The sequence below is a fragment of the Felis catus genome, chromosome D2 (assembly GCF_018350175.1).
Source record: "Felis catus isolate Fca126 chromosome D2, F.catus_Fca126_mat1.0, whole genome shotgun sequence".
NCBI classification, from domain to species: Eukaryota; Metazoa; Chordata; class Mammalia; order Carnivora; family Felidae; genus Felis; species Felis catus.
This window is the reverse complement of record NC_058378.1, coordinates 34,547,642-34,563,924: the sequence shown is the minus strand read 5'-3', so window position 1 is coordinate 34,563,924 and position 16,283 is coordinate 34,547,642. Positions and strand designations below refer to the sequence as shown.

The window sequence follows — 16,283 nt, the reverse complement described above, 5'->3', positions numbered from 1 at the left end:
ACAGGTATATAATACACAATATGGCAGAAAATACATGCTGTAAAACTAGTTACACTTATTTTTAAATGTTTATGGAATTTAAGAAACAAAACTAACAAGCAAGGGGAAAAAGAGTGAGAGAGAGAAGCCAAGAAACAGACTCTTAACTGTTAAGTACAAACTGATGATTACCAGAGGGGAAGTGGGTTGGGGGATGGGTGAAATAAGTGATGGGGATTAAGGAGTGCACTTGTGATGAGGAGCACTGGGTAATGTATGGAAGTGTTGAATTATTACATTGCACACCTGAAACTAACATAGCACTGTATCTTTACACTGGAATTAAAATAAATAAAAATGTTTCAATGAAAACTTTAAAATATTCAAGAGAAATATTTCAAAAGACCTTTAGGGACAGCCAACCACTCATTGAAGACATTTAGTTAAAGAGCACTGGCATCTTGCTTCAAGATATTTCATATCCATTGCCTCGAATTCAAACACCTCTCTCTCCCCACTCTCTCCCCCCTAACCACTACTTACTCTCTTACACCCTGCCTTTAAATGACTCTTCTATCAGGAAACCATCCCAAATCTACAAGTACACCTCCTATGTGCTCCCATGAGACTGCTCACACCCTCTCAGTTTAGTTTTCTCTATTTCCCACAAGACTTTAAGTTCAACAAGGCTAAGAACCTTGTCTATCTTGTTCATTAATGTCTTCAGAGAATGCCCAACACATAACAAATGTTCAGTAAATATTTGCTGAATGAGTAAATAAATGAATTTTCACCCAGTATAGGCAATCAGGAATTTTCACCCATAGAGATCATTAACTTTAAAAAGTCATAAAACTTGGTTTTGTTCCCAGGTGACATGAACCCTGATGAAATTAAAGTAAACAAACAAGAATCACAGAATGCAACTGTTGTACTACACCTACTTGCAAGGATTCGATTACTGCCTAAGTGTTTCAAATTTGGAAAAAAATAAAAAAACAAAAATAAATAAATGAAAGGAATAACCATCATGGAGAAAAGAAACAGAAAAAAGATGATGAAATCAAAAGGCTTTTGCAGGAATCAATTTGATTCTCCACTAATGGTTCCCTTGTGTGGTAAACTGATAGGTCTAAAACAGACACTGTACCATTTTTCTACAATAAGACATCTGATCTGTACATTAAAATTTAATGGCATTCATAAAAGCCAAACAAATCCCACCATGACTAACCAGTAGTTAGAAACCGACAGAAGTCTCTTTCGTCTGCGGAAAATGAGATTTTAATTTGTTTTTTTTTTTTTTTCAACGTTTATTTATTTTTGGGACAGAGAGAGACAGAGCATGAACAGGGGAGGGGCAGAGAGAGAGGGAGACACAGAATAGGAAGCAGGCTCCAGGCTCTGAGCCATCAGCCCAGAGCCTGATGCGGGGCTCGAACTCACGGACCGCGAGATCGTGACCTGGCCAAAGTCGGACGCTTAACCGACTGCGCCACCCAGGCGCCCCGAAAATGAGATTTTAAACATTCAAGCTGCCTCACTTCTTAAAGTGATCTCCTACTTTTTTTAAGTCTTTTTTTTTTAATTTTTAAAAAATGTTTCTTTATTTTTGAGAGACAGAGAGACAGAGAGCAAGTGGGGGAGGGGCCAAGAAAGAGGGAGACACAGAATTAGGAAGCAGGCTTCAGGCTCCAAAGCAGTCAGCACAAAACTCCACGTAGAGCTTGACCTCACAAAACACAAGATCATAACCTGAGCTGAAGTCGGATGCTCAACCGACTGAGCCACCCAGGTGCCCCAATCTCCTTTTTAACACAAATCCAAAATTTTTAAAAAGCATTTCAGAGAATGACAATAGGAAAAAGGTCTGTTTCCTAAATAATTATATACCTTGACTCTATCCTAATAATATTGATTTAGATACTTTAAATCAATCAAGTGTATCACAAGTTAAAACTTCTCTCTGCCTTTGAGTCTTCAACATAAATTAATAGAAAATTCTTATGCTTTAGATCAATGGACTAATGACAGCCTCACAGGACCCAAAATATGTTCACTCATAACCTACTAATCCATTCTCTCCAGAATTACACATGATATAACTTGATACAATTTAAGATATATAAAGATCCCAAACTACTCAATTCCATGTGATTTCAGTGATCACTTTATCAAGCTTAAGTTTATGCTGAATTTTTAACTTAAGAAATATAAGAGAAAAACAGATCCAGAAATTATAAAGATTACCTTAAGTCATTTTTAAAGCTTCTACCAGAATGCACCCACTCTTAAATTACTTGAATTTAATTCTTCATCCATCTGTTCATCTAACATATTGAGGACCTACTACATGCTATAAGATACCCAGGAATAGAAAGTATTTTTAAGGGGTGCCTGGGTGGCTCAGTCGGTTGAGCGTCCGACTTCAACTCAGGTCATGATCTTGCAGTCTGTTAGTTCGAGCCCCGCATCGGGATCTGTGCTGACAGCTCAGAGCCTGGAGCCAGTTTCAGACTCTGTGTCTCCCTCTTTCTTCTCTCTCTTCCCCAACTCATGCTCTGTCTCTCTCTTCTCAAAAATAAACGTTAAAAAAAAATTTTTTTTAAAAAGAAAGTATTTTTAAGTCCCTACTTTTAAGGGGTTACAACTTTGGTAGGAGGAGACATACATGTAAACAAACAAATATAAACTAGTATTTAGAAGTACCTCCAGCAGAGGATAAGGGGACATAAAAGTAGAAGTAGTCCTTTTTACTTGGGAAATTAGGAAAGTGGTGATAGAGAAGGTGGAGACAACATTGCTCCTGCCTCAGAAGCTCAGCACTACTTATAAAGATGATCCTCTTCACAGCATCTTGGGAGTTGTTTTTCCAATGGGATAATATTCCCTCTCTCTCTTACCGTCCCTTCCTCTCTCTCTCTCTCTCTCTCTCTCTCTCTCTCTCTCTCTCTCTCACACACACACACACACACACACACACACACACACACACACACACACACAGCTCTTTCTGTGAAAAATACCATGCATTTGCCATAGGTGTGGTTTGACCAGAGAGGGCAGCCTACTATCACTAAGTACAGGTAACTCATTCACTCTGAAACCAAACAATCTCCCATCTGCTTCTGTAAAAAAAAAAAAAAATCAACCAGCAAATCCCAGCTCACTGATTCAGCAGAGGGAAAAAAAGAGTGCCCTGGGACAAAATAATGTCAGGGAGACAGTCTGATAGGCCTATTTAGACATATACCGCTCCACAATATAAAACTAAATGGGGTGCCTGGGTGGCTCAGTCGGTTGGGTGTCCGTCTTTGGCTCAGGTCATGATCTCACAGCTCATGAGTTCAAGCCCTGCGTTGGGCTCTGTGTTGACAGCTCGGAGCCTGGAGCCTGCTTTGGATTCTGTGTCTCCCTCTCGCTCTGCCCCGCCCCCATTCACACTCTGTCTCTCTCTCCTTCAAAAATAAATAAACATTAAAAAAAATTTTTTTTTAACTGAAAACCTCTCTGAAACATTCAACAAGTGAAACTATACCTCACCTCAAAAAAATATGTTGGGGTGGTCAGGTGTGGGGGGGGAACAATCCTATATCAAATTCAGTGATAAAATCTGAACTGGGTGCCTGGGTGTCTCAGTGGGTTAGGTGTCCGACTACAGTTCTGGTCATAATCTCGCGGTCCATGACTTTGAGCCCCGCATCGGGCTCTGTGCTGACAGCTCAGAGCTTGGAGCTTGCTTTGAATTCTGTCTCCCTCTCTCTCTGTACCCCCCCCAAAAAAATAAATAAATATTTAAAATAAAATTTTTTAATCTGAACTTAGTAAGTACAGCCATTTAGGTTATACATACTATCACACACACACACATACACACACACACACACACAAATGCATTCTGTTTGCCAAAGACTGAAGTGCTATGGAGAAGAACACCTGAAAATTTGATTTCATGGAAGTCGGATTACCCTGGAGCACACCCAAAGAAGCATACATTTTGGGTCTTGTCCTTTCAAGAGAGAGAGATGGTTAGGCCACAAGCATGTCCAATCACACAAAACAACATTTGCAAAATGGGAAGGTAACAGACAAAAGAAAGAAAACACAATCAACTGGTCAGTGAGTCTTTCCCTACTGTGGCCACTGCGCCCAGCACCTCCATCACTGCCATTACCAACCAGGTTAGCCTTGACATAAGTATTTGGCAGGCAAAACGGCCTGTCAAGACTATTCCTTCTCTCATCTTAATCCCTGTTGAGGCTTTCCTTTCCTTGCCATCTAGGTAGGGTCTCTCAGAGGTCAAGAAAGGCCCAGATCACTTCCAAGTTTGAGAAGTCCATCATATTTAAAAATGAAGAAATGCCAAAACAGGGTCATAAAAATGGTTGCTATAGACTTAAGTGTTTACATTTAATAATTTTAATTGCATGAAAAACACCTTTTAAGGCTCCTTTTTCTCTATGACTATATATATGGTCTCATTTGAAAGGAATATTAAAGTCCAGGCCTGAGAGAGATGCCAGGGGGTAGGGTAAGGGTCAGGCTCTCAAACTCTCTCTGCTTTCCCATATTTAGAGCCTAGTCTCAGCCACAAGTATGATGAGTGAAAATGACTGCTGAGGCTTCAAAAATTCTCCCTTCACCAGGCATTTAAGCGTTTAAATTGTTAACCTGAGGAACAAGCTCCAGTGAAATTCCAGCCATCAGCAACTGGCAGTTCAGCCTTTCTAGTATCCCTCAAATAGGAAGTACTGCCTCTATAATCCACTCATTTCATCCTCAGATCTTATATACATAGGATTAAAAAGTAATAATAAAAATAATGTGAAGATCACAAAAGACTCAGGGAGTTGTGTGAAAATAAACTTTTCTTTTATATACTGGCCATTTGGCATAAATTTTACTTTGAAATAGTAAAAGTAGATTCATCCTGTGGCATCCCAGAGCTAGGACTAGCCAATATGCTTTGGTCCCAGTGTTACCATTTTGAGAAAGGTCAAGGATCCTCAGCCATTAGTCATCTAGAAACCTGAGTGAAGGCCACAAGAATAGTTACAGTTTTTAGGAGGGAGTCAGGAACACAGAGTACAATGACAAACTTTAATCTAGTTCATGTAGCAAGTACACAGCAGCCACTCACCCACGTGTACACTGTGTGATAACACTGAAACAGGCTGTTCCAACCCTGTGCTCCCAGATTTAAAGATCCTACAGGCCTCATCCACGAATTATTCCTATCCCTTTCCTAACTCAGTGATAGCACAGGACACTGCATGTATACACCCAAAACTAAAATTAAAAACCACAGTGAATCATACTAAAAACATTCAAAGCCTTTCAAGGGCCACACCAACCTCTTTTTGCTAGAATATGTACATTGAGATACCAACACCACAGGCTCACTAAATTCTTTTATTTCAGATGAGAGTAGGAGAGTATGCGACCAGTTTTCACTTCACCTTCAAACAAAACAGGATTCTGCCAGAGCCAACAGATAACTGAAAAGGAAGTGGCACGTGGGCAAGGCGGATGAGAAGTGTCACCTCTGTCCAAGCCACATGCTCTTCAAGTTTTGGCAGGCCACTTATTTGAAAGGTAGAGTATGAGTCATACCCTCTGAATCCTTTAAAGCCTGAATGACTAGTCATAGTCTTTCTCCCCACTGCCTTCACCCCCTGTTCAAATCTGACATCTGATAAGGGAGAGGAGATTCCAAGCCTGCAAAGTTCAGGCAAGAAATCTGCTACCTGTAGGTCCTTTGGCTCCTATGGCTCTTCCTCTCTCTCATGCTAGGATTACAGCAGAAACAGATGAACATAGAAGTAAGCGTGTCTTACAGATACCAGTAGATTTTTAATGTATCTTAAGGCTGTTGTGATGACTAAAACAAAACTTTATTTTAAAACATTAGAGGCTTGACTGATAGCCCTGGAGGAGCAGAGGATGGAGGGGAAGAAGCCCAGAGTGATGGCAGGCACTGTGAAGCTGGAGGACAGGCAGTGGCTGGCCCAAGAGGAGTAGAATTAAGCCAAGTGCCCGGCCATCAGGATGATGAAGCAGGAGAAGTACCTTTATAACAAGATCATATTTGGCAAGAGGCACAAAATCCAAGAGGACACCAAATTGGCAGAGAAGCATAAAGCCCACAACGAGGCTGTGAGGTCTCAGAGGAAGGCCAGGGAGGCCAGGTCCATGTGAGTGGCAGCAGCCTCTTGATGGGCAAGGCCCGCCCCTGGCAGCTGGACTTGGCACAGGCAAGCCAGAAGACCCAGACTTGGTGGCAGACCAGAGTCTCTTCCCTTTTCATCCCCTTGCTCCCGCTGCCGGCCCTGGCTTCCTCTCAAGCTCTCTGGCTGGAGACCCAGCCTCCCTTAGATGGAGCTCCCTGCTGGTGGCTGGGCAGAGGAAAGGCTTCTGTGCCAGCCCAACTTGATGCTCCCAAGAGTCAGTGACATGGGGGGCAGGAGCCTGACCAGCCCTTCACCAGCTGCTCCCTGTTCCCTGCTTTCTGCAGTGCACCTCTCCCCCCCACAATTGGATGGGTGATTTTCCTGCTGCTGTGATGGGGTGAGGGTGGGGAAGCATTTGTTATTAAACAGCTGGAGTTTGGGGAAAAATAAATACAGAAAACATTATAAAATCACTTCACCTTTTGTTCTTATTCACTCCTTATCAAATAATAACAAAAGTCTATTATTATTTGATGGTCCTTACACTAAAAAAGTTGACAGTCACTGTTCTACAGCACAATGTAATGAATGAGTTAGAGGTATAAATGCCTAAACACAAAATGAGGTGGAATAGACACAATAAGAGAATATTTTTACTTATGAAAAAAACTGCCAAATTCTAAGATATGGTCTTTAAAAATCTTGAGATACAAGTCAACAGTAGACTAACATCAGCCAAAAGTCATTCTCAAAAAAGGACTATAAATAACAAAATAATTGACAGAATTTAGGACCCAGGAGAATCATAACCTTATAACCACTTACTATATATAACCTTATAACCTATAACCACTTACTAATCATAACCTTATAACCACTTACTTCTATTGCTTTGAAATACATAAAGCTAGGGGCGCCTGGGTGGCGCAGTCGGTTAAGCGTCCGACTTCAGCCAGGTCACGATCTCGCGGTCCGGGAGTTCGAGCCCCGCGTCGGGCTCTGTGCTGATGATGGCTCAGAGCCTGGAGCCTGTTTCCGATTCTGTGTCTCCCTCTCTCTCTGCCCCTCCCCCGTTCATGCTCTGTCTCTCTCTGTCCCAAAAATAAATAAACGTTGAAAAAAAAATAAAAAAAAATAAAAGAAATATATAAAGCTAAAACTGACAATTATGAGAAAAACTGACAAACCCACAATTACTATACATTTCAAGATACATCATCATAAGCTGATAATTCAGACAAACAAAATAGTAAGGCTACAAACAGTTTGATCAATAATATTTAGGGGTGACTGGCTGGCTCAGTCAGTAGAGCACACGACTCTTGATCTCAGGGTTGTGGGTTCAAAGCCCACTTTGGGTGTAGTGATTACTTAAAAATAAAACCTTAAAATAATAATAGTATTTTATACACTGACCTAACTGATATAAAGAAAACCCTAACCCCAGCAAAAGAGAATATACTTTCTTTTTTAAAAATTTTTAATGTTTGTTTATTTTTGAGAGAGAGAGAGAGAGAGAGAGACAGCGCGACAGAGATATAGAATCTGAAGCAGACTCCAGGCTCTGAGCTGCCAGCACAACAGTGGACATGGGGCTTGAATGCACAAACTGTGAGATAATGACCTGAGTCAAAGCCGGGTGCTTAACCGACTGAGCCACCCAGGCTCCCTGAGAATATACTTTCTTTTCAAGCACACATAGCACACAAAACTGACCACATATTATATCACAAGAGAATTTCCAAGAATTGATATTATATCATTCATGTTTTGGGCAAATGCAATTAAATTAGAAATAGAACAATAAAAAGATAGTAAAAAGATTTTTGAAATCTTTTAAATATACTCCTGAATAAAGCATATTATGAAGGAGGAATTCACAACCAAAATTACAACTATTAAATGTCTATAGCTGGAAAATTCACAATCCCATTTACAAATGCATCAAAAAGAATAACATACCTAGTAATTAAGTTAACCAAGGAGGTGAACGGCCTATATATTGAAAACAAGACATCAATGAAATAAACAGAAGACACAAACAGAAAGGTGTTCCATGCTCATGGATTAAAAGAACTATTATTGTTAAAATGTCCATCCTACCCAAACCAATTACAGATTCAATGCAATCCCTCTCAAAATTCCAGTGGCATTTTTCACAGAAATAGAACAAACAATCCTAAACTTTGTATGGAACCATAAAAGACCCCAAGTACACAAAGCTGTCTTGAGAAAGAAGAACAATGCTGGAGGCATCACGCTCCCTGGTTTCAAACTATGTTACAAAGCTACAGTAATTAAAACAGTATGGTACTGGCATAAAAACAAACACACAGATCAATGCAACAGGAGAGCCCAGAATAAACCCACACATATATGGTCAATATGACAAAGAAGTAAAGAATACACAGTGGTGAAAGGACAGTCTCTTCAATAAATGGTGTTGGTAAAATTGGACAGACACATGCCAAAGAATAAAACTGGACCTCTATCTTCTATCACTCACAAAAATTAACTCAAAATGGATCAAAGACTTGAATATAAAACCTGAAACCATGAAACTCCTAGCAGATAACGTAAGTGGTAAAGCTCCTTGACACTGGTCTTGGCAATGATTTTTCTAATCTGAACAACAAAAGCAAAAGCAACAAAACCAAAAATAAGTGGAACTACATCATACTAAAAATCTGCACAGCAAAGGAAGCCATCAGCCAAATGAAAAGGCAACCTACTGAACAGGAGAAAATACCTGCAAATCATATATCTGATAAGGGGCTAATATCCAAAATACATGAAGAACTCCTACAACTCAAGAACAAAAAAACGAACAATCCAATTTAAAAATGGGCAGAAGAGGAGCACCTGGGTGGCTCAGTTGGTTAAGTGTTAAACTTCGGCTCAGGTCATAATCTCACAGCTTGTGAGGTTCAAGCCCCGCTTCGGGCTCTGTGCTGACAGCTCAGAGCCTGGAGCCTGCTGCAGATTCTGTGTCTCTCTCTCTCTCTCTGCCCCTCCCCCATGCGTGCTATCTCTTCCAAAAATAAATAAACATTAAAAAAAATTTTTTAATGGGCTGAAGAAAAACAATAAAAAATAAAATCAAATAAAAATTGGCAGAAAATATGAATGCACATTTTTCCAAAGAAGACATACAAATGGCAAACAGGCACATGAAAGGATGCTCTGTATCAATGATCATTAAGAAAATGCAAATCAAAACCACAAGGAGAGATCACCTCACCTAGACAGAACGGCTATTATCAAAAAAACTAGAAATAACAAATGCTGGCAAAGATGTAAAGAAAAGGGAACTCTTGTACATTGTTGGTGGGAATGTAAACAGGTGCAGCCACTCTGGAAAACATTATGGAGGTTTCTCAAAAAATTAAAAATATAACTATCATATGATCCAGCAACTCTTCTTCTGGGTATTTACCCAAAGAAAATGAAAACACTAACTTGAAAAGATATATGCACCATGTTCACTGCAGTATTACTTATTACAATAGCCAAGATATGGAAACAACTTAAGTATCCATTGATGGATGAATGGATAAAGAAACTGTGGTGTGTGTGTGTGAGTGAAATATAGATATGAAATGAAATATACATGAAGAGTGAAATCTTGCTATTTGCAACAACATGGATGGACCTTGAGAGAATTATGGTAAGTGAAATAAGTCAGACAAAGACAAATACCACATCACCTCTCTTATATGTGAAAGCAATAAATCAAATAGATGGATGGATGGATGGATGGATGGATGGATGGATGGATGGACGGAGGAATAACCAACCAACCAACCAACCAACCAACTGACCGACCAAGCTCATAGATACAGAGAAGAGATTGGTGGTTGCCAGAGGCAGGGGTTGGGAGTGAGAGAAATGGGTGAACTGCTTTTATCTTTTTCTTTAGTTTAAATACATTGAATAACAAAAAGTACCTATAGCTGCTTCCAAACTTGTAGTAGAACTTAGAACAAAATTAAGAGTCTAAACTATATTTATTTAAAAACAAAAAGACTGAACATAAAGACTGAAATATTGAAAATAAGGCATTTTAATAATAAACTTAATATGGAATGAATAAGTCACAGGAATAAAAGTTATAGTATAAGAAATAAAGTCAATGGTGTTGTATGGTGACAAATGGCACCTACACTTATGAGCAAGCACAAAGGATAAACTTGTCAAATCTCTATGTTGTACACCTGAAACTAATATAACATCGTATGTCAACTATACTTCAATTAAATAAAAAATAAATAATAAGCTTAAAGTAAATAATAAACATGAAAGAAGAATTCTGGAGGGATATAATAAAACATAAAATTCTAAATGAGTGATAAATAAAGAAAAAAGGCAGAACTAAATAATACTGAACAAAAAAAGGGATATAACTAGAGACGTAACTCAGATGAAAAATAATAATAGGTTATTATGAACTTCATACTAATAAACTTGTGAGCTTAGGTGAATGGATAATTTCTTAGAAAAGTATCAGATTATCAAAGTTGACTCAAAACAAAAAAAAAAGCCCAAAGTTGACTCAAAATGAATTTAAAACCTGAGTTACAAAAAAAAAAAAAAGACAATGAAAAATCAAGTTTCTTTCTCTCAAAGACACTAGACCCAGAGTTTTACATGTAAGTTTGGTCAAACTTTCAAAAAACAGATAATCTTTATTTTCTGTAAACTGTTTCAAAGACTAGAAAAAGCTCTTATATCATGAAGTTAAAATAACCTTGACACCAGAACCAGATAAGAACAGAACAAGAAAATTATAGATCAAGACACCCCATGAACAAAGAAGCAATATCCTTCAAAAATATTAGCAAATTGAATTTAGCACTGCATTTTCTTTTTTAAATCACAACCAAGCAGGGTTTATCGCAGAAAATTGATATTCATGTAGTAGACCAGAGACTATCTTATCAAGTAATGGATAAAAATTGCATTATCATCTCAATAGATATAGAAAGAACTGTAAATAAAAACAAGCAATCATGTTTTTAGTTTTTTGGGTTTTTTTAAAAGACTTTACTAAGGCAACAATAAATGAGGGGAAATTTTTCTCTGAGTAAAGTTTAAAAATCAACTAACTTTATTTGAAGAAAATGAATAAGAAAAAAAGATTGAGTAGCCAAGGAAGGAGGGTAATAATCACCAATGTCTTTCCCCCCTCCCCCAGGTACTTTCACATTCAATATCTCATACATTTAAGCATCACAGTAATTATGTTATAAGAAGTTCTCATAGGGGCGCCCGGGTGGCGCAGTCGGTTAAGCGTCCGACTTCAGCCAGGTCACGATCTCGCGGTCCGTGAGTTCGAGCCCCGCGTCGGGCTCTGGGCTGATGGCTCAGAGCCTGGAGCCTATTTCCGATTCTGTGTCTCCCTCTCTCTCTGCCCCTCCCCCGTTCATGCTCTGTCTCTCTCTGTCCCAAAAATAAATAAACGTTGAAAAAAAAAATTTAAAAAAAAAAAAAAAGAAGTTCTTATAATGAAGACAGAAAGAGTCTTAGCATATCGGAATGAGCACAGCCTAGGAGTCAGTCCAGGGTTTGAATCCTACCTCTGACATTGATGTATTGGGTGACTTTGCAACAAGTTACTGAGCTTCTCCGAGTCGTAGCTTCCTCAACTGCAAGATGAGATGAATTAAATAATACAACTTAGGGCCACCTAGATGGCTCAGTCAGTAAGCATCTGACTCTTGATTTCAGCTCAGGTCAAGCTCTGCAGCCTGCTTGGGATTCTCTCTCTCCCTCTCTCTGCTGTTCCCCCCTCCCCTTCCACATGAACATGTACTCTCTCTCTCACTCTCTCTCTCAAAAATAAACATTAAAAAATCATAATAGTACAACTTAAAATATCCAGTTCACAAAAGGTGCTCAAGAAATGGAGCTATTTTTATAAGGTTCTTTTGCTGTACTAAGGAAAGAGCAATAAAGATTTTAAACAGTTGTGGGAAAAAAATTTTCAATCTTGAGAACTTCTTGATTTGGGACTTGACCTATATATGGACAGTCAAGGTAATAATTAAGGGAATACCTGTGTCTAATTATTTATAGTGTTTGTTTGGTTTGGGGCAGTAGGGCTGACATAGACAATGACCTCAATTCATCTATAAAATAAAGCAGTTGGATTAAATAATCTCTAGGATTCCTTTTAACTTTAAAATGTTATGAATTTAACTTCTTTATAGCTTAAGAGTTGCAAGACATCACAATACATCACAAATTACACGTGTAATATTCCTTCTCTGGAAATACTTAGGAAAAGTGTAAACTGTTATCTTCTAAGAGTGGTATAAAAGTAGCACTGCCTTGGAGAGGACGATGGACTACATGACCCTCATGGAAGGTCAGATTGTGGAAAGACCCTGGATTCAGAAGAAGCCATGAAACCACCAATAGGAAACATGTCCTGCCACATACAAGCTGAGCCAACCTTTGGTGAGTTAAAGTTTGTCAAGCCTCAGTTTTTTACCTGTAGAATTACTTTACTAATATCCTGAAGTTGATGTTCTCAGAATTACATGAGAAAATGAAAATATATAAGTACCTGGCCCAATAATATGCCTTTCAAAAAGGTGAGTTCCCTTGAGTTCCTTTCAATCATATGATTTTGATTACTCTCTAGAAATCGAAGCCAAACAATTACACTTTAAAATGGTGTATGATTGGGGCGCCTGGGTGGCGCAGTCGGTTAAGCGTCCGACTTCAGCCAGGTCACGATCTCGCGGTCCAGGAGTTCGAGCCCCGCATCAAGCTCTGGGCTGATGGCTCGGAGCCTGGAGCCTGTTTCCGATTCTGTGTCTCCCTCTCTCTCTGCCCCTCCCCCGTTCAAGTTCTGTCTCTCTCTGTCCCAAAAATAAATAAACGTTGAAAAAAAAATTAAAAAAAAAATTGTGTATGATTTCTTAATCATAAAGGGTATACAAAGTAAACCAAGGATCAAATCTTTGCCAAACTGTTTAGAACTCTTCTGCAAATCAATAATACTGACTCAGAGTTCATTACTGACAAGACTCAAAAGTTAAACCATTTTTGTTTAAGAAAGTCCCTGAAGGGGCGCCTGGGTGGGCTCAGTCAGTTGAGCATCTGACTTCGGCTCAGGTCATGATCTCATCAGTTGATGAGTTCGAGCCCCACGTCAGGCTCTGTGCTGACAGCTCAGAGCCTGGAGCCTGCTTCAGATTCTATGTCTCCTTCTCTCTCTGCCCCTCCCCTGTTCATGCTCTGTCTCTCTCTGTCTCAAAAATAAATAAACATTAAAAAACAATTTTTTTTAAAAAGTCCCTGAAAAACAGTAGTACCCAAATATGTTTAATATGGCAAGCTCAAAGGTGAACTATTTAAAGTTTGGGTGTTTGCTCTAGGTCAAAAATGAAGCAAGTCAGCTGGCAGATGTGAATAGTCTCACAGAACCTTGGTCATCTATGTTGAGACACAAATCTTCTCTTAAATAGCAATGGAAATAATCACACACACACACACACAAAAAAAACTCAAGTTAAAAAAATAAAGCATTAGAATCACACATTAGGCCCAGATAAGCAAAGTGCATTGAGTGGTATAATCAAAGAATTAATTCTAAAAAGAGATATTCTGGGCACGTTCATTGAGAAGAACATTTAAAAATATAAATTTCATCACAGATTATTTTGAGTGTTCAAGATCATAAGCAAAGAAAAAGCTAAATATACAGGCTGGTGATCTAAAAATATGACACTACTACTTTAGGTCAAAGAGATCTAAATTAAATGTAAGCATGTTTCAATCTTTTTCAAACGTCTTCTTTGTAGGACATGAGTATCAACCAAGGTAAAATTGTGCTTAACTAATAAAGTCTTTAAGAGTTAAAACAAGGTAATTTTCTAGGAAATATGATTAATGCTAATCATGCAGATTGTCAACAGTACATAAGCCCTTTCACACAGTATTTTAGAAACATTCTTTTATTCAATAGGCCTAGACATCACAATATGTTTCAAAAATAATCCAAGCTGGTGAATGATTTCAAGCAGACTGTTCAGAGCAGCACTGAGACAGAAATTGGCAACACTTTGCAGTTCTACATGAAACTATCATTTGCCTGCCAACAAACAAAGCCACTGATGCCCTTTTTAAGGAGTTCATAGCACTAGACCACCTCACAAGTGACACATTTTGATACATTCAGATACTGAACACTCTTATACAGGGGTCCATAAACTGCCTTCCTTTTCATTTATTTATTTTTTATTTTTTTAACATTTATTTATTATTGAGACACACAGAGAGATAGAGCACGAGCAGAGGAGGGACAGACAGACAGGGAGACACAGAATCCAAAGTAGGCTCCAGGCTCTGAGCTGTCAGCCCAGAGCCTGACGCAGGGCTTGAACTCACAAACTGCGAGTTCATGACGTGAGCCGAAGTCGGACGCTTAACCGACTAAGCCACCCAGGCGCCCCTCCTTTTCATTTCTGTTCCATTGCAGAAATAAGAATGAAATTCCATGCACACTACAACAGCAATTTTTCCAAGGCAAATAAAATAGTTTGCCATAAACATTTACCTATAAGGAATCCATCTGAAGTAAATCCACACTGACAGGAAATGGATCTGGTAGGTTCACACAGCTTACTTTCTTTCCTCCACTAGCACCTATTATTCATCCAGTATTTGGCTATGAACTCTGGAAAACCACTTCCAGCTTGTCATCTTACTGCTCAAGAACTGGAAAGCTTCTCTGCTACTCCATTCCAAGTTCCTCTGCCTGGCTTTCAAGGGCCTTTATCACCCGGCAGAACTTAGCTCAGCCCCTACTACTCCCAACATGACTGTCCCTCTCCTCACAGGCCCCATGACTTGCTCATGCAATTCATTCCACCCAGAGTATTTTCCTTTTCCCCACATCCATCTTCCCAAGTTCCATTTCCCACAGGAAGCTTCTTTCTACTATTCCTACTTACCACAATAGCACTTTCTCTGAATTCCTATTATATAGTGAAAGTCAGTCTGCATTACAGCTCTTTAATTTCAAACTTTTTAAAGCATCTTTTTACTTCTTTTTTTTTTTTTTAAGATTGTTTTCAAGCAATCTCTACACCCAGCATGGGGCTTAAACTCACAACCCCAAGATCAAGAGTCACATGCTCCACAAATTGAGCCAGCCAGGTGCCCCCTTCTTAAAGCATTTTTTAAAAATTTCTCTGCAGCAGCTTTCCACCTTTGCTCCTCCATGATAACACAGAAGAATAAAACCCACATGTATGACATACCCCCAAGTAAAGCATTTACAAATGTGGCTATTTTATTACTACTAATAAATAACTTATAATACATCTTACAAGTGATTAGTGTGCTACACATAATAGAAGGTGATCAATAAACACTTAATTAACCAATTAGTGTGTCCAGCCCATTAATCAATCAATTACACACAAATATTACTGCTGCTGCTGCCTGATAAGGATGATGATTGACGATGATGCAAAATACTCTTCTCCTGACAGTCTCTACAGGAACACATGACTTCTTACGGGGCAAATCTAACCAATATTATAACAGTACAGCAGGGACATTATACCCCTGAAGTTTATGAAGATTGAGACAGTTTCTATGGCAATCATCGTGCAATCCCACACGTCCTGTGCAACAGTGTGGCTATTACTTCAATCTTGGGTAAAATTAGTAAACTGTAAACTCTGCTAGTGCAGTTAGAGATCAGATAACTCTTACTCCACCCAAGAGAAAGACTTCCTGTAACAATGCAAATCTTGCTCCGTATTAAAATGTTCTTGCTTTTACAGTAAGGAATTGCTCAAGCATTGGAAGTCCCTCACTGAGAATTGTAACTCAGATATATAATTTTAACTGATATGAAATGTTTTCTCCAACATGTCAACATGCTCTTAATTGCCAGTCACACAAATAAGACTATGATTTGATTTTGACACCCCCAAATCCTAAAAATGCCAAAAATCCTGAAAATATCGTATCTTGCCCCCCCAAAAAAATCTCTAAACATATTTCAGACTGCTTAGATATAAATCTATCTACAGACCAAGAGCATTCTGTTTTCTCTAGTACTGACATTCTACCATTCTAGGAGTAGAAATAGATCCAAGAATAAATTTTTGA

At 38.8% G+C, this 16,283-nt stretch overlaps 1 protein-coding gene across 2 annotated transcripts in view; it reads right to left on the bottom strand.

Annotated features, from left to right (window-relative positions):
- The window catches only part of VCL (vinculin), a 111,896-nt gene that overhangs the window by 52,861 nt on the left and 42,752 nt on the right, over positions 1–16,283 (bottom strand). The window lies entirely within an intron of this gene.